General features: G+C 36.6%; 1 protein-coding gene across 2 annotated transcripts in view; it reads right to left on the reverse strand.

The window, feature by feature from the left end:
- LOC119546515 (dual specificity tyrosine-phosphorylation-regulated kinase 2) overlaps positions 1–21,318 on the reverse strand; it is a 53,431-nt gene extending 32,113 nt beyond the window's left edge. Inside the window, exons 1-4 of one of the 2 annotated variants that reach the window (XM_037852841.1) lie at positions 20,850–21,318; positions 16,708–16,712; positions 8,840–8,904; positions 3,701–3,748 (exon numbers count right to left, since the gene is read on the reverse strand). The gene's annotated coding sequence lies outside the window, so the exon portion shown is untranslated. The remainder of the gene's footprint in view (positions 1–3,700; positions 3,749–8,839; positions 8,905–16,707; positions 16,713–20,849) is intronic. The other variant, XM_037852842.1, reaches the window with a different exon arrangement.
- Positions 21,319–23,162: the final 1,844 nt, after the last annotated feature.

Consider the following 23,162-nt stretch of genomic DNA (forward strand, 5'->3'; position numbering starts at 1 on the left):
TACCCAATGACATTCAGAACGGATGCTTTAATATTACACCACCAGCGATTTCCAACAGTTTTCTAGCTAAAGTCCATAAAACGAAGAATACTTTCGAATTGAGAGTCATTAGAAGTTGCTGAAGCGTATAAAAATGCAAAATTTGCATAAATTATATGTTGTAATTGGTAAAGGAAGGAATAAAGATTCATTAAGATTCGTTTACACTTATGAGCAGTGAAGCGGTAAAAACGATTAAAAAGTCTATCTCATGGAGTTTTGTAATAAAATGTATAATTTTAAGACTACAATAAGCCAGGGAATGTCAATGCGGTTTAATAAAATACAATACTCTATAATTATTTGATATATAAACATCAAAGCTTATTAGTAATTCAGCATGTTTTGCGCCTTTTGTTTGCAATCACTTGATAGCATAAGGCGTTACTTTTTCCTGCCTTGATTTGCAATTTCCTGTTTATTATCCAAACAATAATAATAAACTGACATAAATTTATTGCAATGAAAAATATGACGCATATATCTGTGGATTATTATGTATTTTTTAACTACTCATGACTTAAGAATCGAAAGCCTTGACCACTTGCCAGTCGAAAAGACCTTCGAATGCAATTGCAACGTCATTTTTGCAGCTATTAGCTAACAATTCGATGCATGCAAAAGGTATATAAGTATCTCGAATTATTTATAGTTTTTTCGCTCGCCTTATCTAACCCATCTGTTCTATATAGAATTACGCGTGGCACACTCACAGCATCCATCGGCCAACGAATTTCGTAATCTTCTGAGAAAAGTGGGTTGACTTGGGTTGGTTACGTTTCAGTCGTCTGCTTTTCGATTAGTGTGTCAGTCTAAATATATATGTTCGTACATTGTTTCGCTGCATTTCAATTGTGCATTTCATTTGGGCACTACAATCTCAAGAGATCTATGCCAATTGATCTAGAGATGGACGGGCAGGTGGGAGCTGTGCAGAGCCAAACGTCGAACTGTTTTAGAAATGGGTTCTTATCGCCTTAGATATCTTCCCATGTGAATTCGCATTAATTTGTGGGAATGAAACGGGCGGCATTGAGTTGATGATTTTTCGGGGGTAAACTGAAAACAAAATACACAGCAAACTGGTTCTAACATTGTAGAATATTAAAAAAAGTGAATATATATTTGAGGAACAGCTTTTTTATATCTCAGACCCTAAAATATACCCATAATTTTTACATGGTAACTTTTTACAATCTCCAGATTATAACTCATAGAGCATTTCAACTTCGTTAGTTCAACATTTGGCGACGATTTCCATGTGATATCTTTTAGCTTAATTGTTGCTACGTGTGTTTTGAGAAAAATGTTTGTTGTCTTGGGGTAATTGTTGCTTATTTGCCTGCTTGCCTGCCTGCCACTCTGCTGATCGTTTGACCGATCCGTTTCGCTTGGCTGTTGTATAATGTCAATTACTTGTGATTTACGACAGTTTAATGATAGACGGCGATATAAACTCATAGGTTGCATGCGTTGAGGGTTTTCCAAGGAGAGGAAGGACGAGGGGCCGTGTCGAATCGCATTCACATAATAGCTGCTACATGATGCGAGCTTAGCATGTGATGGATGCGATATTTCAGCGCTCGAATGGTGTGTTCTTGTGCCCAGTGTTGCATGTAATTGGCTCATAAAACTTTGCCCAAGAAAAAAACAAAAATGAGAGAGAATAGCCTTTGATGGACGCAGAGAACCGCAACTTTCAAAAGGGCAAATCGATTAGGTGGCCAGGCTCACTTACATACTTAGATGTCAATAACTTTTCTCATCAGTTAAGAGTCGAAGAACGTGTGTGACGCAATAAAGTTAGATGAACCTGAACTTAATCTAAACACGATGCCTCATCATTTGATTATTCATGAGACAAGTCAAAAACTTCAGGTGTTGGTGGCTCTTTCAGTCGCACTAAATAGCAATTAGCCGCATAAGGAAAAAGCTTTTTTGATTTATTTTGCATTTCAAAGCTTAGCTAAGTCCCCTATTGGGATAACGAGTTTTTGAAGAGGGGGCGCCAAAAATTTCACTTTGAGATACTGCAAAAGGCGGAATCTTTAAGCCACTAATCAAGTGGAAAATTAAATGGAGGGTGGTACGAAATATTAGTGCAACGAATTCAATATACTTTTTAGCAATATGGAAAGATAATTGATAATCCTAAATTTAAATAGGTAGGAAGCTAACTGTTGTGTGGAAAGTCATTATCATAAATTCATAAAATATTATATTATATTATCATATTGGTGTTATAAAATAATATTATGTAAGTCATAAATCGGAATACTAGATAAGATAAACAATAAGTAAATAGGTAACTGAGGGTTTACAACTTCTTTATATGATATGCAAAGCTACAACATGAGTATGCCAACAGGTTCTGTTTTAGCAAGGTGTTTCACCTTGTTCTTTTTTCCCCGTGTCTCTATAGTTGTCTCTTTTGGGTTCTAAGCTGAGAGACCGACTACCGAAAGGGAAACGAACTCATTGAAATTCTTGACAGACTAGATGCGCGAACTGTTTGGGATAACAAAAGAAACACATCAAACCCATCACGGGATAGAATTAAATAGAAAGGGGAACCATGGAGAGCCGTCTGTTCCTAGGAGCTATCCTCTCCATATGTGGGCCACACCTCCCACTTTTTCCGCCCCTTGACGCTTTCCCTGTTTTCCATTTAAGGCGCCGCCAATAAGCCCACTAAGTCCATCGCAAAGTTAATTTCCAACTGGCTTGACACACAGTGGGCCACTAATAAAAGCAAAATATTGCCAAAGTGTTGAGCCCCATAAAGCAGAAAAGTTTTAATTAGAAAAAAAATATCAGAGTATTATAAAGGGAAAAACTTTTTCAGCAAAAGCTTTAAAGTTTTTTGAAATAAGAGGGCGTTGCGAGGGTTAAAATAGGACCAAGGACCTGGGACAAAAGATAGAGTTTGTGGCAAGTATCTGCCAGTTGGCAGACAGTAAAGTTGACACATATTGGAGTGCATTCATTGTTTTTTATCGCATACAGGAAGCCGGGAGAACTCTACTCGGGGTTATTACACTCCCCAGCTGGAAGCTTCTGTCAGCCAGTGAGTGCACTGATTTGTAATTCTTCTTTTTTTTTTATTACAATTCGCTTTCTATCTCCGATTCATGTGTTTATCAAGCCGCAAAGTTACTGGCTGATTAGAGAGTCGCGTCGCGTCGCGTTGTCGTTGCCACTCAGAAGTGGGTCACCGATTTGTAGACTCTAAAGAGGCGGCACTATAAAAAGTATCACTTTGCGGCAGACACACATATTGATAAATCTTTGGGTTGCATTATGCATTTGGTTTCTTTGTACCAGTGGGCGACACTTTGTTGTCGCTGGTTTTATGGAGGAATTTACGATAGTTGTAGGAGTGCTGATTCCATATCAATCAATCGTTTTCGTAGCACTAGGTTAGTGGAGCAAATGGGGCAGAAGAGGTACTACATAGATAACGTTGATGTTGATTGGAGGCTAATTTGAGATTATTGACTCGGCGACCAATGACCCTTGTTGGGGATTTCGAAATGCCGGCTTGCGCAAGAACTTTATTAGCCATTCGATACGCCCCGCAACAAAATTCAATTAATTATTATTTTTGTGTTCCCTTTCGGGCAACATGACACTCCAATCGGACTGCCAAAGTTCAACTCACCTTGTCCAAAAACAAAAAGGTTTACTCTTGCGCAATTTCTCAAGACGTCTGCAAAAAACGGAGGGAAAAACATACAGACTATGGTTAGATAAATGCCAGACAGAATTACCATTCAAATAATAATAATTATTTATTACAGTCGTCGAGACAACTTGTTTTAGCGAGGCTATTAAAATTAATCAAAGTCGTTACGATACAACGCAGTGCCATGTAGGAGATAATAAATTGTGGTACTTATTCTACCTGAACCACATAAACAAAGTGCTACCAACAACCACCGGGAACACCCACCACCGACCAGGCAAAACTTGTCAACTGTAGCGCAAGACAATCAACAAAGAATGCATAAATTAATATGCAGAGAAAACCATGAAAAAACCGTCTATAATATGCCTCGGAATGATATCGACTGCGATGACGGGCCATGTAACTACTGCAAAGTATCATAAAAGTCGGGCTTATTTACGGGGAGGTTTGTACGTACTTATGCGTAGAGGAGGGAGTTCTGTTCTATAGGCAGACTAATTTCATGCTCGGTGGCGCAGTATCTTTTATAATTGATAGAGGTTGGGGCACAGCCAGTAAAAGCAACTTTAACCGAAAGTGGTTACATGATATCACAGCCATCACAACTTGTCAAGTGCCAGACAGAATTTCACAGACTGAAGGAAAAGTTTGCCAACTTTGTGCCAGTTAACTTTCATGGAAAACAAAAAGGATGTGACATTCAAATTAAATATGCTTCGAGTATAATGGTAGTTAAAGTTCTTTACTTGTTTTAATTTAAAAGAAACCTTTTAAAAACTGTAAAGGAAATATGATATCTAATGTTCCATTTTCTCCAATTTGCTTGCTATATAAAAATCATGTAATGGTCTGTGACTCTATATATAATAGTTGTGATTCGAGAAATCCTAACAAGCGCACATACAACCCCCATTAAGATATCTATTTTATGATCTCCATAACAATCACTTACGCATTATCGCTCCTCTGACGCACTCACACTACATCTTTCTCCCTTTCTCCAGTCGTAACCTCAAGTTCATTAGCACCCATAGAACCCCTCCTATTAAACTAAACTCGGGTAGTTACTACAACAAATTGCCAATCAACTTTGTCGTTGTCCTCGTCGTTGTCGTTCGTTGGCCCCAAAAAGGCGGACCAACCACCACCCACAATCCGCAATCCACCCTGCTGTAACAGCTGATGACACGCACTTTGCGTGTTTATTTAATAAATAAAAATTTGCATAAATTTGCCAATGTGAGCGAACGAATTGCAGAAGCCTTGTTGACATTTCTGCCTCGTTTGTGAAGCGTTGACGCAAGTCGAATAAAAATCCAAGCAAATTTATTCAGCTATTCCTCATGGAGTCTTGCAAAAACAAAGAATAGAAAAGGATTCATTGCGCTAGATAATCTAAGTATAAAAGTATACTGACATACAATAAGTCATAAATGCAAAATGGTTATATTTATGAGCAGCTGAAATGAGTTAAAGCTCAGCTTAAGATAAATATCAAATGACAAGCTATATATATTTATGGTGCTCTGACATTTTGGGTAAGTTTAAGCATGATAATTCAAATTAATACGAGTAATTAAAATCTTTTTTAAGTTAGTAAAGTTCAAATATTGTACTTTCATAATGATGCTGAAACTTAATTCTTATTCTCTGTTAATCTGGGATTATTACTTACATATCAATGAGTTATGACTCAATCTCTCATAAAAGCTTTTGCACATACATACATGCACCTATACTCAAAGAATTAATCTCGACTTAGTGGAGCACTTCCCACAATCCATTAGCCCCATCGGAGGTCTGTTCTTAAGCCGTGTCTTCGATTGCCTTGAACCCAGCCAAGCCCCAAGTCTTGTGTCAGCTCGAGTTTCTTCGCAGCCAGCCACTCATCATGTAAGCGATCAATCCCCAACTGCTTTGCATCATAACTCAGACGAACTAATAACCCGCCATCAGATTTCTCGGCGCCCCGCTAAAGTGTAACTAATATGCGATCTTTGCGATGGCTAGACCGTAGTGCCTTTTGATTAATGGATGCCGCTACTGTTTTGGGAAGGGGAAGAGTGGTTAAGACTTACAAAAGCATAGAAATTTATGCGCCTTTTGATTCGAGACGCACGACGATCGCAACCATGGATCAGATCTCAAAACAAAGAGAAGAGCCAGAGGCGCAAACTACAAAATTATAGAAGATCGAGTTCTCGATCTCATTCTTGTTCGGTGTGGGCTTTCATTTGGCTATGGAGTTTATCGAGATTGTGTGTGTGTGTGTGCGCCTTAAACGGCCAATCTGCAAAGTTGAGCAAAACCATTTATCTTCCCCTCGATATCTAAAGTTAGAACCAAGCTGGTTTCCTTTCCCCTGGTCAAACTTAAGCCACAATTAGCGACAATCATTTTTCATTTGTCAGCAATCAGATAACCGAGTCATACATACATACAAAATATGACTGGTTAACTGGTCATTATAGCTCAGTCTCAATGTCAAGTCAAACCGAACCAAAACATAGTTCTGTTTGCCCAATTCACAGTGCAATTTTGTATCTTACAGATACACATAATAGTTAAGCTCTTGTGAAATATTCGTTATTATATAACGGGTTTTCTCTCTTTTGTTTCTTGTTGCTCGCTTCGGAATAATTATGCCAAATATTCAAATAAATTATCAACTAGAACAATTGGGTTGGGGAAGGGGTTGGGGGGTTGGGAGAGGTTGAACAGCTGCACAGTAGCTAGTAGATTTTCAAGCTTTTGTTGTTCACATTGTTGCACAAAAGTTTTACATGATAATAAATTTAGGTATGCGAGGGTGAGATAAAGCTAGAACTGCGGGGCTATTCGCCTTTTCTTTCCTATCTTCTACGAGGGGTTTTGAGATGGGACTATTGTTTGGCGGCTTGGCTTACAATAAAGTTAGAACATGCATTTTGCAGGGTGTCGGCTTGTCAAATGACAAAAGCGCACAGAATGCGTACTAATGGATATAAATTAGATTACAGAGGAATTCAGAACGAATAAAGTGAGTTACTTAAATGGATTAGTGAGGGAAAAATGTTATAAGATAAAAATAAAATGAATTAGTCATGAAAACTAATTTTATGATAAAAATAAAAATAAGAAACATAGGTTATAGGTAATTTTCAAGTGCCTTTTAACCTGAGAATAAATAAATAAATAAAAATATAATAAAATAGCACATTTTTGTTTATAAAAATATGTTTAAGCCATTTCGAAGTGTACTAAACTAATATATTCTTTCATACATCGAAACCTGAAACCTCTTCAAAGATAATTAGCCATGCCCATTTCCGGATATTATCTTTTGCATATTGAAAAGCCTTCAAGACACGCTATTAGCGTAAATAATAATTCATATTCATTATGGCCATTAGCCATAAGGCTGGTGAATGGAATAGTTTACACTTGTCTACACTTGATTTTTCCTTGTCTTTCCCCCTATTTTCCCCATTTACGGCATGGAATTTTTCCGAGAGGGGCCAAAAAGAAAATGCAAATGCCTGTCGAATGCCAAGCAGTTGCCTTGGGATTGGAGGTGTTTTCTTGGCACTTGATTAAAATGCAGCGACTGCATTTCGATGGCCATAAGTGCCACTGCAACTGCGATCTATGGGCGTTGCACTTGTGATAATTCTTGATCCGGGAATTGGCGGAAGTTTCATTATACTCAACAAACAGCTGGTGGGTGCGGTTTGAGAACTCTATACCTATTTCATACACTCAACCCTCTTTTCTCTTTTCTTTTGTAGTTTGCCGACCAGCTGACATATCAAATATTTAATCATCGCATGTTTTACCTTAAAATTTATTCTTTTGCGGTTTGTTTATATATATATATATTATGTTTTTTTGCCTTTACGATCGCTTCTCGTGTGCAATAACCTTGCCAGCAAAAGCTCAACAAACTTGACATGGCAGCATTTCACACAAAAAACACTGGCAAATCGCAACAAAAAAGGAATAAAAAGAGTCAAAAGCGCCATCTAAGATAAGTTCGAATTGGCTTTATTTTTGATGTTTTTCGTTTTTTAAACCGATCTTATTCAGCGCGGCAAGCATGAAAAGTGGCTCATTGAATTGCTCTTGTTTAGCTCGACTTTATTGTATCCACATATGTTCGTATTCGTACTTTACGATGTTTACATTTCACTTTGTTTGTTTGTTGCGATTTATTTAACTTCCTAGCCACACAAGGCTGAGGTTGACTTTCACGCATCATGAAAACGTCCGTCTCGTGTTGAATTCCATTTCATTACCTCCATTTACAGTTCTGTATTATTTTGTAATTCGAAATCGATTTCGCTTGGCAATTTGTGTGGAAGTGTCTGAGCAACAAGGTTGTTCGTTTACTCATCAAGCTTTATGGTTTTGTTTTACGAAAGATCTTATCGCAAAGGGGTATCAAATGATACCATGTAATAGGCTACGATTTCAAGTGGAAGGTTCTTTTTAATAAGAACTTTTACACAAAGAAATAATCTAGAGTGGTTTTGATAGAAAAAATTGTTTAGTTTTCATATGTACACATATAGTTTGGCTATAGAAATATTTTTTTAAGCCATATGTTCAAGCAATCATATGGGTATATTTCCTGAAACTTTTTTTTCGAAACACCACTTCCGCCTGTTCTTTTTTAATGAAACTTTTTCTTATCACTACGGCCTGCTTCCAGCTGTTCTCGCCATTTACATTGAAATGGGCATGAATTGATATCGACAAATGGTCACAAAGCAATAAACAAAGCTGTGATTCCATATTATCGTTTGAGAGCATATTGCGCCGCCATCAAGTCATAGAAATGCGTTGTTTATTCAGTATTTGTAGGAATTATCTAAAAATGCAATAAATCGCAATTATTTTTGCATACATTTTTGAAGCCCAAGATAAAGTCAGATTGAGAAAAATGAGTCTAGTCTGAATGAATTCACTTGTTATTCACTGCGCAGCTATTTGAATTTCATTAACGCGCAGTAATGCTTGAAAAGCAGTTTAATCTTCGACAGTTTATTTGCATAAAACTCAATCCAGTAATGCAGAAAGTATGTTAGAATATTAGATATACAAAATATAAAAATAGATTTGGAAGAAACTTACCTAAAATTGCATAAGTTCGTACTGAATAGTTTCCCACAATATGTTCTTATCAAACATAAAGATTTCTGTAAAGATAAGAAGTGAATTTGATATTAAGGAACAGCGAATTAATCAATCCAAATTTATATATTAATAATCCCTTGCCACCCGAATTGTCGACCCAGTTATGTCACTTCTATGATGACCCTGTTGTTACTGGCAGCACACATGTTATCTTTTTACAAACAGTATCCCAAAATAAACAATTGTAAAATTACTCCGCATTTAAATTATGAAATAAAACCAGTAGAAATTCCGTATATATACCTAATTCCATCTACACCTTATCGAGGTGCGTGTCTGCAGCGTAAATATTTGGCTGATAAGCAAGGGGTAAATCAAATCTCCGGAATACCAACTTGCCTAATCAGTAATTGGGGGCGTATGTGAGTCAGTGCTTGATAGCATGTGGGAATCCAATTTGTTATCACTTTCGTTGCATTATTCATAACATAAAATATGCGTTGCTGTTATAAGTTAACTAGTTTGTAGTCAGAAATCAAAATAAAGTTACTCTGGAATGCAATATTGTAATGTAAATCCTTTGTGATTGTAATAGGCATTAAAATTGTTATGGATTATCATTTTAATACTCAAAACAATCCATAAACCTTTAATAAAAATTTTTTTTAATGCGTTATTAGTGAAATAAACATTTGTATTTTTATTTTAGAGAAATCCCACAATAAATACGTTAATCAAAAACTGATTAAGAAACATAAGTACAACAGAGGAAAAGCTAAAGACAAGCAATAAATTAGCAACTTAACTTCAGAGATTACCCCTCCTTAAAAAAGGCAAAAATCGAAAGGGTCGACGGACTGGGAAACATTTTGCAAGGCTCACAAATCTTGAGATCGTGTTGGGTCCGGTGTTTATTTGCTTGGCTGTGAATCACGTCGGAGATCCAATATATTGCGTTTTGTTTCGTTTAATAATTTGCATGCTTGGGCAATTTTTCATTTTATATTTACTGAGCTTCCTTGAGTTCCACGTATTGTTTATGTTTCGATTGCAGCTGGCAAAGTCCACCAAGCCCCTAAAAAAAAACTAAATTCAGAAACCCAAAATATACCCAATAAATTGTTGATATCCCGTCATTATTACTTTTAAAAAAAAATATGATAAAATATAATTTTATTGCTTTGCTTTGCATTAACTGATTTGTGGAACTTAAAAATAAAAAACTATATATTTCCTCTTTGGACAATGTGGCCTCGTAAAAATCGGAAAACAAAATTGGCAAGTGAAAGCGCCAAACAAAAAATGGCAAGAAATAATACGATTCGAATGATAATATTGCTCAGCTTGTCCAGCATCTCGGGAGCTGTTTCAGTTTCAGTTTATTTTGATTTTGAATCTATTTTATGGTCGAACCAATGGATTTTTGACTGTTCGCATAAAGTGAGGCACGTAAATAAAGTCGATTTGAGAGCCACTCCGATTGCTGGTCGTAAAAATAATAATAAATCATTGCCATCAATCGAAGACGTAATCAACAGTTGCGAAGATCATTAAGTGAATATTATTATTTTGGTTTCAAATTGCTCGCCGACACTTTCACACTTGCACTGAAAGATATCTGTTACGAAACAGTTCTCAAATCCAATTGACACTTTGGACAATGCCAAATCAGAGCGAACTCAAAACAGACATGGCAACAGTGTTTGCCAAGACGGAAAATCCAATTAGTAAAATTACATAGAGTCAGCAAAGCGCGTAAAACCAGAAAGACCCCGACAAATAAATGTGCGAGCAGAAGCGTCACTTATCTACAAAGTCCCAGAGACTCGAGGAAAACCCGAAAAAATAAAAGGCAAACGAATAAACAAATCTCTTTCAGTCGTTTTGCGTATTGAAATATAGTATCCTGTAGATACAAAAAAAAATATATGCTGTCTGAGCGCAGCTGTTAATTTAACAACAGACAGACGGGGAGAAATATGATTAACCGCAGAGTAACGATACAAAATGGGTGTTGCAACTCGCAGACCAAGTGTGCAACTGGCAACTGCCAAGAAAAACCAAGCCGAAATTGCATGATTTTTCCACTCATAATGAAACCGAAAGCAGACAACAACTGCTGCGAAAATCTCCTCAACTGTTTTGGCGTAAATTAACGTAAAATACTCGAAAGCTGTTAGGCCAAGACAGCAGACACATTGTACAGCCCCCATGGAGAGTGAGTTTGGAGTGCGGATTGGAGTTTAGCCTAGCTGGCAGCACACCTTGATTTACCTGCGCACAGAAGTCTAAAGCTCTACCTACCTCTATACCACTACCTGTATCTCAATCTCCAGCTACCGATCCCCCAAATCTGGCCAGCACGATCATTATGAGGAATGAACAGCATCTAAACGATTATGGTTTGGCGACTGGCAGTAGTTAAATTTGTCGCTGGCGTATCTGCCATCTAAAAGGTATCCTAAGGTGCTCAAAGCACGTGCAAGCTGGCGATCATTTTGATGGAGATAGCCAAGGTAAGGGAAGTCATATAATGTGCACTGAAACCATTAAATACTCTGCTTTTTAACTAAACAAGTCGATTTGGATAAAGGAAGGAAGGAAAATAATTTTTTTTTGAGCGAGTAATTAACTTAAAGTTTAGAATTCCAGTTTATTAAGTTGTGCATTAAAAATTAAAAATGTAATTGCTATTTATAACCACTTATGACAAAAATGGCCATATTTTATTCAATCCATTTTTATTATTATTTTACTTCTCTTTATATATTTATGGTGTTTAGTGACCTATTTTGTTTTTAATAATTAAAAACACCATCATTTATTTTTTTAAGTATCCCATTTTTTATTTTATAACTTTTAAAAGACTTGATCATTACCATTTAACAATGAAAAAATACATATTTTTTATGTTTCTTAAAGATTTTAAAGCAAAAAAATGTTTGAAAGTGCGGTGAGTAAAATGTATAAACTCATTAACAAAGTATTTGATTCCTCATTACCAACAGCCAACGAAATCGAACAAAGATTGCCCAAAGAGCCAAAAAAAAAGATATATAGAAATAAAACAATTTGTTGCCTGCCTTTCAGCAATTTCCAAAATACATTTTTATCCAAAAAGAAACTGAAGAAATAAATGTTAAAAATTATGGTGCGCAGCAAAAACAACTTTTGTGTAATTATTTTATAGTTTGAATTTCTTTGGCTGCCCCTCCACCTCCATTTCCACCCACTTTGACGCCTATCGGCGAGGTGAATTGCGAGTACGCCTACTTTTTACATCATTTATTATGTGGGCAAACTAATAATGAATGCGTTTTGGCCCAAAGGGGGGTAGATTTTTGGTATTGGGGGGAACTGACTAGAAATATTGCATGTTTTCTATTGGCACGCTTCGCTGATTACTTCTGCGTTTGCCAAAGCACTCGGCTGCAACCAAAAACACCAAATGTATGATTCAATAAATCTCTCTTTGAGTCCATGTTTCGGCTTAAGTAGCCAACTTATGGGTAGGATTTTTTACCCACAGATACACTTGTGTATAGTAGTATACCGAGTATCCGTGGGCGTCTCTACCATTTCGTGAGCTCGATGAGTGTCAAGAACTTGTCTTGGCCATAAAGAGAAACCGGCAGAAATGTGCACCAAATGCAGCAGTCAAACAATTTTGATTTTAGTTTCAGTCTTTTTTTTTTGTTTTGTTTTGCAAAAAGTTTAACCAGTTTCCCCACTAGTTGACAGTTGGCAATTGAAGTCTTTTTATGGCAACTTGCAGAATGAGGAATACGTTAACTGGCTGACAGCCAAATGGAAGAGTAGGCCGCAGCTCAACCAAAGGTTGCGATCATGGACCATGGAGCAGTTGGTGTTTTGTATTTTAGGAAAATAACTTAAACATGATCTACTAATTTTATATTCTCGAGAAAAAAAAAAAACCAACAAACAAAGGACAAAGTCAATAAACTTTGGATCAGGTTAACCATCCCACAATAAAAACAGTGCAACCATAAATCCCGCTCTCAGAACGGGTTATAACTGATTCTGCACCACGATCTCCAACTGATAACCCCCACAATACCAATTGCAGGTAAAAATTCTAAGCCTGGCAAGAATACAAACAAATCAAAACTAGAAGTGCAGCAATAAATGAGAGGGATATATACAAAAGCTATAGTCGCAGACTGAGGCGACTTTCAACAAAGCATCGCCTATGAACCTGGCAACCGGTTTGGCTCCTCCATATAGACAACAAGCAAATAGTGTAAAAAGCACAACCTGAGAGGCCATAAAGCAAACGAGCGAGTCGCAAAGGGCAGGCCGCAGAGTACACAGATCTCAAAAAGCTTGGCTTACACGTACAAGTGATTAAATATCATATACTGCTTTTTTACAATTTATTTTTTGTATATTTTGATATCAAAATCGTGTGATATTAATATTTTAACATTCAATTTATACACGTAATACTGATTAAATATCAAACTGATACTGTTTTGGTTATTTTGATACCATAATCATTAATATTAATATTTTGAAATATTACTAAACATTATCTACAAAATATTATCATATCGTATTAATACATTTTTCTCTGTGTACTAGTAGTACTGAGAACTGCGACCGAGACTTGAGCCAGACTTGAGATACTCGCACTTTTGGGGTAGATACAAAATCGAGTTTCTCCCGCTCCAAGAGAAGAAATCCAGGAGCTTCGCGACGGAGGCTCGGGCCTTTTGGTCAATGACTGCCGGAGAACCTCGGTTGCCCCCTTCTGAAAACAGTTGACTTGACCATCATTATCATCATTCATTTTTCATGGCTGAGTGCCTGGCAGGCAGTTAGCTCTGATTGTTTACAGCTGCCGTAGTACAAGTTAAAATCTAAACTGGTTTTCCGCCCAGCTGTTAGCTCCAAGCCAGGGTCCAGAAACTCAAGAAACCCAAGAGACCCAAGAAACTCAATATGCCCAGCGCACACACAGGATGCAGACGGTCGTCAAGTGGCTTGGCTGGTTGACCAAGGAGTCCAATGAGCCGATTTGCGAGCGGGTGCGGTTGGGTTTGACTTGACCCAAAACGCTTCTCGAAGACACCGTCGTGTTTTTTTTTTCGGCCCGGTCTGCGGGCATGAAAATGATGAAATTCTCGGGTCTTGTCTTTGTTCTGCCTTTTTTTTTGGTGCTGTTGCAACTCATTATTTTGCGGTTGAAGAACCAACTTTTGTTATGGCGTTCAAGTGCATAAACATCTTCCTCTTGGCCTTTTTAAACGGTAAACGATATATACGCCGATGTTGTTGTCATGGCATAATCTCCAAGGCATTAATACAAGTCCGCAGTCTTAGTCAGAGATCTCCAGTGAGATGAAAGCGGTTGGGTTCTTGTGGGTGATGAAATGTGATGATCGTATTTGCGGTCACCGAAGTGAGTGGGACAGAAAAAAGAAGCTAACGGAACACAGTTTTTTTTTATAATTTATGGATGAGTATGCCAGAATCGGAAGGTAAAAATACAGTGCGTTTCAGAAGAAAAAAATAAATTTAAATTAAATTTGGGGGTAAATATTTTGGTTAAATATTTGGGCGACTAAGTATATCTTAATTAAGTTTATAATATTACTTGCAGCATTTACAACATAAGACTTAAAAATAATAAATACATTTTTTCGACAGTTTTTTTTTTATACCTATAAAGAACCTTTTATAAAAACGGTCAGACAAGTATGATACGCAATGCCTTCCAATGATAAATTATATAAGCGTTTCTTTTTTCGGTTTCTCTTTAATTGAAGTTTGGGTCAGTCGAGGAACTTCGTTTCTTTTCTTCAGCGTCATTTCCATTTCTGTCAGTTATAATTAAAGTTAATTTACAGCCCCAAAAAAAAGTAAAGTCAAAATTTTAATTAATTATGAAAAGCGATGATAACGAAGTAGAATGAAGTTTAATTATACAATCAGCTAATCAAATCACGATGCTGAGTCACGGTTTCCGAGGAGTTTCACTCATGTTTGGAAATACCAATTACACTTTCTGGAATCTTGCTGAGAATATCAAATCCAAACCAAGCACTCAATCATATCGATGCAAGCCCACAAGCCCGGCTTAAAATATGCAAGTTTTTCAATTTACTGTGATTTCCATATTCTTTGACAAATTTCGTTGCCAGGCAGGGGGAAAAACTTAATTAGGCGTTTCTCTCTCTTGTTTGCCAGTGGGCAGCCTACTGCTCACCTGCCTCCTCACCTGGTTTTCCTCCATCGAAAACGCCTCGTTGAATGTTTGAGCAGGTTGTGTAATCTTTTGAGCTTAACTTACAAAAACAAACTTGGACCTGACACCCTACTTCGATGCTAATGGCAATTTGAAAATAACACAAGGAAAATCTAAGAACTTGCAATAATTACATAGTATTTTTTAATAATATTTATAAAATATGCAAACATTAAATATAAACTAACGATACATAAATACCAATTATTCTAGCAAAACATACTTTGCAGACTCTTAAGGTTAAACCAAACTTAAAACAACTCTATAAAAAGTTTAGCCCAAATAATAAAATATTCCTCGCCCCGTCTAGACAAAAACCAATGCCAATCATTATTATCTTGCCAAGGTGTTAACATTAGAAAAAATACAAATAAATAAATAATTAAACAGTAATTACGACATCTAATCGGTTGACAGGGAGAAAATGCAAATCACCAGCTGCGACATGGAAAAAAATGTTGACTAATTACAAAGATTCTTACGACAAAAGTGTAAGTGATAATTAGAAAGAGGGAGAGAGGCAAAAGCGGGGTCTGGTAGACAAAGCGTCGATAATTAAGAGTTAATTACAGCTTTTAAAAACATTTTGCGATTTCACTTTTTCAAATGCAGAAATAAAAGGAAAAACGCTTTAGACTTGACCCACATATCAACAGAGTGAGTGGTCCGAAGAGAACCGAGAATCAAGTAAAATTGAAAACCGAAATATCCAAAGCACTTGGGCCAGAGTTTACTCATCGAGTGCGTTACGCCCTCGTGCGTATTTCTCTCACGACCAAGACCCAATTTTCGATGACAAAAAGAAAACGAATTCTCATTGAGACCCCATATTGAATGTCTTTGCGTGGTCTCGATTACAAAGGCAGAAGCTAAAGAGCAGCCAGAATATCTAACAAAGATCTTGGCGACAATAATGAAAAAAAACAACCGAACATGAGTATGTTTCTATAAAAACTCTGGCCTCAAACACGCAAATCTCGTTGGACTTTTGCTTATGTATCTGCCCACTGATGGCAGTGCACTTGAAGTAGTTCATCACCATGTTCCACCCACGAAAATATGAATATTTTAAACATGGAAAGTCCATCGAAGGCCTCCTTTCCCTTGTCAACATTATCTGCGGTTTAGCATTGGGGGAAATTCCTAGAAATCTTATATGAAAATACAAATTTAACATTGAGATTTAGATACTTAACCGTGTTAAAACATAATTGGTTGTCAAGTCAAAATCTTTGTTTTTTTTCTCTGTGGTTTTTGTTAATTAAATAAGTGCGTGGATGATGTCGTCTCCATAATCAATTTCAATTGAAGGTGTCAAGCTGGGCCCAACTGAAATAGAAACTGACGTAGGCCGGCTTAATTGTTTGCCAGTTGGAAATTCGCCCAGAGAAGGTTATCTGTGCGATAGAATTTCACAGAGTGGGCGTAAAATCAAGGGAGCTCATTTAACCGAAATTAGGGCAATCAAACTGAATATTCTGATTTGCACCGAACCCAAGGGCAATTGCTATTTAGAACGCTTACCCAATTCAAAGGAATTTAACTATTATCCCATCATCAGAACCTTAATCACTGTTGATTCGACAGGTTGACTCACCGAAACTGCAAATAGAAAGGGAAAAGGGAAGTTAAGATCTTGTTCATAGTAGTTTGTGATTAATTGTTTCAACAAGGTATTCAAGTGCTAAGGGAAATGCCAATTTCTTTATTTGCCTGAGATGTATTGTTAACAAGTCACGCGTTTATTTTAACTTGGAAAAAATGTATTAGTTTAGTGTGTGAAATAATACTACACCAATCTTGATTATTTCTATGGCGATTTATCAACTAGTTCACTGTCTATCTAGCTCGTTTATCTATCTTATCTTTCCCAGATACCTTATGGAAATTAGTAATTCAATTTACATAGCCAGTTTCTGAGTCTGGATAAAATATTCGCCAACAAATTTATTCCCAGCGACACATGCTACTAGCAATTAACAAAATGTTTTTATTCATTTTATCGTTATCATGCTTGGAGATAAAGGAAAACTATGGACTGATAAGAAAATTGAGTGTTTGAGAAAAAGAAGGCAGAGAAAAAATCTAGAGAGACGCAGCGGAAATAGCACGCTTTGAACGTATAGCAAAAATCAGCTGATTTATTTAGAAGCTTGAGCTTAGGCTAGATCAAGAAACCCTATAAATATATGTACGTATACTCACATAAAAACACAACGTGCTCGGCGTTTACTAACTATATGCGAATCTTTCCTATAGAAATGCTCAGAGAACTTTGACGCACTTCTCTCCCAATGCTCAATGCTAAATTTAACAATAGAGAAAAGCTAGATGTGTAGAAACCATTTATTATTTTGCGTGAGTCTCCCCTCACAAGATTTTGTTGAATAACCAGCTGATCGCATAGTCTCTCAAAGACACCTGCTCTTATTGGCTGATTCTTCAACTTCGTGGGGATTTTCTCATGGGATTCATCTCAAAATTCATTGGAACCATAAAATTTGTCACCCAATATAGGCATATGTTAAAAACCACTTTGCCTTCAGCTTTCTTCAACATTATTAAGTTTATTTTACTTGATAACAGGCCTGATTTCTCATCAATGACGTAGAACGATTAATCGAAATCTGGTTTTTGCCGTATGCCGACTATTATGTTGGGTGATAAGACGTGTTTATCTGCTATGGTCAAATTCAATTATTCCCTGACTACAAACAACGGTTTTTTTGTGACTTTCAGTAGTCTATCAAATTGCCGTCAATAAAATGCCTATTTGGTAAATAGAACTTTGGCTCTCCAGTTCAGTTATGGTTTTCTATTTTATTCTGATAACCATAAGGGTGTGTGTTTAGTCATTGGTCATGTGTGCATGAGTGTTAAAATATAACCGATTGTACTTCAATGTCGAGTATCTAAGGACGGAACTTTTTTTGTTTACTTAAGAGGTTAAGATTATTTCAAGTACTCGACTTAGTTTGGGAACATCAGATTGTGGCAATGACCCGAAAAATAAACATTCTTCGTGTAGGTTCGTTGGTCTCAACATAAACAACATAAAATAGTGTAGGATATAAGACAACCTAATGGAAATGTGTAAATATTTAATGGGATTTTATAAATTGATGGATAAACCAGTATGTTAGGGTTATAATATCGCTCCTTTTGGTTATTGTAAACTTTCCAGCTTCATCTCATCTGGCATGCTTCACTTATTCTTCGTTCTTAACAGCCACTCAGCATTTTCAGTTTGATAGTTTTTCTTTTTCTTTATTGCCACATTTCATGCAAATTGGTTTGGCCCCTCGAGGTTTGGCTGGGGTCACCTAACGGCTGTTTCATCGCTGTTTATTTGCACAGACCCGAAAACTTACTCGACTTCTCTTGAGACGAGGCCGCATAAACTTTTTTTTGCGCACTTCATAAAAAATTGCGCAAAACAAGGTAAACAATGAAGAAAACTACAAAATAAATACTTATAATAATAACATTTTAGGGTCCGTTAGGAAACCCCTTGTGGGGCCAATGTGGGTTACTTTTTTATGACACTTCACCCAGGCCGGGTGAGGGATATGTAGGTATGAAGATCCATATGCAAATATGGCTACCCGGCGTAGGAACCAACCGAATCACACCTGAGGGCATCGCATAATTGTGTCGCTGTGAGTGAATTTCATTAGAATTTCTGAGCAGGCTTTCATCGGAACGAGCCAGCACAAAAAAAAATCCATTTAATTTTCTGCCCCGTATTTGCATAAGTTGATGAGTTTTGCCTCTTTGTTGATAAATATGAAATTCAAGTTTAAGAAACACGCAACTAAAAAAATCTCTTATCCAATAAGGAACTACCTAAACATCTTATTATAAAGAGGGTTTAAAACATAGATACAATACTAAGTGATCTTAAAGCATTTAGTTTTTAAAAACCTTCAAAACATTCAGATTTACTATATACCAAAGAGTTCCACAGCCATCAGCATTTGAATATAATTAATTGCGTTTCTCAAATCCAATTAGCACCCAAAGTAAACTTTCGAATGCTGAAATGTAAAGATCATTCGATAACCTTCTCATGGAAATGAGAGATGAGTTTCGGAACACGAAATAGATGGTTTTTTCGGGGCTGCCGGCAGACAGAACATCACCTGAGTGAAATGGAAAGCTAATAGCTAAACAAAAACATACAAAACGTGTTGCAAATTGTATGCAGGCCCAGAAAAAAAATCTAGCGCTCTGGACACGATTAACAAACCCGAAAAGATTAATAACAATGGCTAAGAGACCTGAGACAACCACGCGTTGATTAGCCGGCCCTAGGGTAACAAACAAAATTAGGAAAGTATCTGAAATTTCACAGCATCATGTTTCTCTTGACTTGGTATCTCAATCCGATTTCGTGAGTTTGGTCGGCTTTAATGTGAGCCAGCCGATTTTAATCTTCATTTAGTGCCTCAGATCGTTATCGACAGCTGGAATCGCAAATGGCATGGCATTATAAAGTGGTCTAGTCCTCAAAGTTCTTCGATTTGTTTTTTTTTTTCAATCGCCTACTCGCTTGTATTCTTCTCTGTTTTGTTTTCCTCTTGTCGATTGTTCTTAAAATATGTTTGACTTTGAAAAGCAGAGGCAAAAAACAAAATTAGAACACGAAATCCATTTATGTCTATCCTCGAGCAAAATCTTTCAGTAGCCACTCGGGGCAAAAGGTCATAAAATCGATATTAGCTTTTAAGCATACAATTTTTATGGTATTTTAAGTTCATAAGCGTGGGATACGAGAGATTTTAAAATAGCAAAGTTGTATAGATTTCCGTACAGTTGATAACAGGTGTCATATACAAAGTCGCAGTATTAGTAGTGTTCTTCTCTCATTTTAAATACTAATCTCATCTGCCGGCTGAGGTGTTACAGTTTTGTTTATAAACATTCGAGGGCTTTTTAAGGGAGATTAGCGAAATTCGAGTGAGCGCAAACATTTGTCAAAATGTGTGATATAATACCAATTATAATACACGATGATTGTACATTAACTCATGCGATAATGTACACTTGATGTCAATGTACTTGGCGAATATGTAAGGCAAAATTAATTCATATTGTTTTAAATGAGATAATTAGCATCAGCTGAGATCGCTACTGAAGATTAGCAACTTACTAACAAAATGAAAATACATTATTGAGGTTTTTTTTCCTGTTAGTATTCTTTTTTATTTAGATTAAATTGTATCAGAAATTTTTTCACTTCATTTAAGAGAGATGTTTTGGAATATTATCATAACCAAATTAGATATTACTAGACTATGTAGTTCCATAAGCCCCTATAATTTTCCTCCTCTTTTCTCTATGAATGATTTCGTTTATTTGAAATTTTTTCTTTTATTTTTATCCCTTAAGTATTCAATCCCCTTTGATTTCCGTCACTTTTGTGCTCGGATTTCAATTGCTTGCCGCTCTCATCTCAACTTCTATTATTGCCAAGGACATTATTGCAAAAGTTCTCATGCACACACACACACTCTCAGATTCGCATCCTTGATGCTGCACAACTCTCGCGCTCTCACTCTAATTTTCTCTCGCTCGCTCTCTCTCGTGTGTGCGACAAAAAACTTCGTTTTCGGAGTTTGTACATAGATCTCTCACATCTCTCGCATTATTGTTGCTTTTTTACGGGGGTTGGGGAACCGAAAACTCCGCGAGTGTGTATACCTCTATGACAGACCAAAATTCACATATAATTCGTACCTTCTTTCGTCTATCTCCGGATCTCTGTTTTGGTTTCTGGTTTTCTCAACTTATTGCACACCAAATCACCGATTTTCCTGTTATTATTTGTTAAACTGTTAAACACTTTAGCATCTGTGCTGTGCGAAATGCTAATTATTAAGATCAGAAAACTTTAAGCGGTTACTTTAATTTTTTGCAATTGAATTGGATTAATTTAGCGGGATTTGTGTTTGCTTGCTACTCCATTCAAAAAATCGCGTTTGCCTTTGATTTACCGTTGCTGCGACGAATTTCACTTTCGACTCGCGAGCGTTATGAGTTGGATGTATTTTGGTTGGGTTAGGGATATTTTTTATTCGACTCCGATTCCGAGTTTTGAACGCCTGCAGTTCTCCAAACGAGCCTCAAACAATGCGCCCGAACAGAAAAAATTGAACCTCGCTGGTTTTTCCAACTCGTCCGCTCCGCAACCGCACAAGCGCGATATTTTCAACCGAATGAACGACTCGAGTCGACCAGAAAGCAAACGCACCCCAAACAACAGTGATGACAAAGTTTTGGCGATAAAATAATACTTATATCTGGTGGGGATAAATTTTATACATTTATATCACTGTATTCCTGAACTAACTTTAATAATAGAAACCTTTATAGGTGCAGAAAAAGTTATACCGGTTCATGTTGTTTCCGATTGTCAGATTAGGAATCCATTCACCTTATTTGTGCAAAATAACGGTACTCTTCTTTTATTTTATACTTAAACATTTTCTTATCAATTTATTTAAAAATTGCGCCATAAACCAAACATATTTTGAAGGTTTTTATCTGTCGTTATAAGATAAATTTTAATCTGCCAGCTTTTTCTTATTAGCCTTCTAGCTTCTTACCGCTAGAAATATTGTCATCACTACCAAACAAAGGCATAACGAGAGCGGAGAGAGAGAAAGAGAGCCGCAAAGTAAATGAAGAGAGAGAGAATGGAGAGCGCCTTGTGTTTTTGTTTATTGTTGTTGCCTTTGCTGCTAGCGGGTTTACTTTTGTTGCTGTTTCAAACGACGAGGGATTGAGAACAAAGCACAGTGGGTCATATTGGAAAATGTGAAAGTAAAGCTCAGCTTTTAGGAAACAAAAACAAATTAAACTTTTTAAAGAACATTTTACAAATCAAAATCATTATGCCATTTAATGTCCTAAAGTTTATCATTTTGTTGATGTTATTCGTCCTATTATTAATATTATTATAAATATCAAACAATCAATTGTTTCCCTTCCCTGAATCCATGCCTTTAATGGAAACAGCCACTAAAACCATAATATATTGAATAGTAAAGTCGTGGTAATGTCAATTGCCATATGTGCATCCTTCATCTGTGGTGGTTCTCACTAACTTCCCCATTAGAAGTTCCACCCCTGCAGCCAATTTCCCAATTCAGTCAACAAACCACAACAAACATGACAAAGCCCACATTAAATATGAATTACCATTAGGCAGATCGATCATGTTGCATGCCGCAATCTCCAAAGAAACCACCCTCATGGGTGTGCGTAATGACAGCTCATTACTTGGTTATTTCAGGGGGAATGCGATACATGAAACTTGAAACATGACAAGATACCCGCATTCGACCGATGGCCATTGAAATTGCATTATTACGAGGTTGATTGGCCTTCGAATTCGAATTCCACCCCACGGCTATTGACAATTTTAATTTTCCAAAGAAAATCGCTGATCTCGAAAACCCAAAAGACAGTAACAGTCTGGCAACTCTAAAAGAAAAAGACAAAATGCAAACACAACTTCATCTGCAGACTCTCTCAAACTAAGCAAACACAGAAAGTAAAAGCAAACAAGCAAAGTCGCTCTCTCTCTCGCTCTCCTGCTGTTAACAGCGCTGCGGGTGGTAAGTCACACTGTTAACTCAACAGGGCTTCTGGTATCAACAGCTTTGTTTTAAGCGATTCCAAAATAATAACATAAATAACATAATTAATTACTACAATTGATGTATAGCCGGAATTGCTTTGGCTTGACATTTAGCAATCGGTGCTGATAATGCGCCAAGAAGAAAAGAAAAAAAACTGGGGGTCTCGCAATCTTCTGCGGCTCATTTCAATTCTTATCAAAGAAAAAAAAGAAAAACTCAGAAAAAACAACCAGCGATCGCAATAACAACAACATTTTATTTATTCAAGTTACAACATATGTATAAACAGCTGGGCCTAAAAAACCTAAAGTCACAAGGGCAAGCCAAAGTTGATATACCCTTTATAAAGTTTCTTGATAAAATAATAAACATATTCTTCATTAATAATAAAATAGGTCATATTGCA

Source organism: Drosophila subpulchrella, chromosome 2L, assembly GCF_014743375.2.
Source record: "Drosophila subpulchrella strain 33 F10 #4 breed RU33 chromosome 2L, RU_Dsub_v1.1 Primary Assembly, whole genome shotgun sequence".
Classification (NCBI taxonomy): domain Eukaryota; kingdom Metazoa; phylum Arthropoda; class Insecta; order Diptera; family Drosophilidae; genus Drosophila; species Drosophila subpulchrella.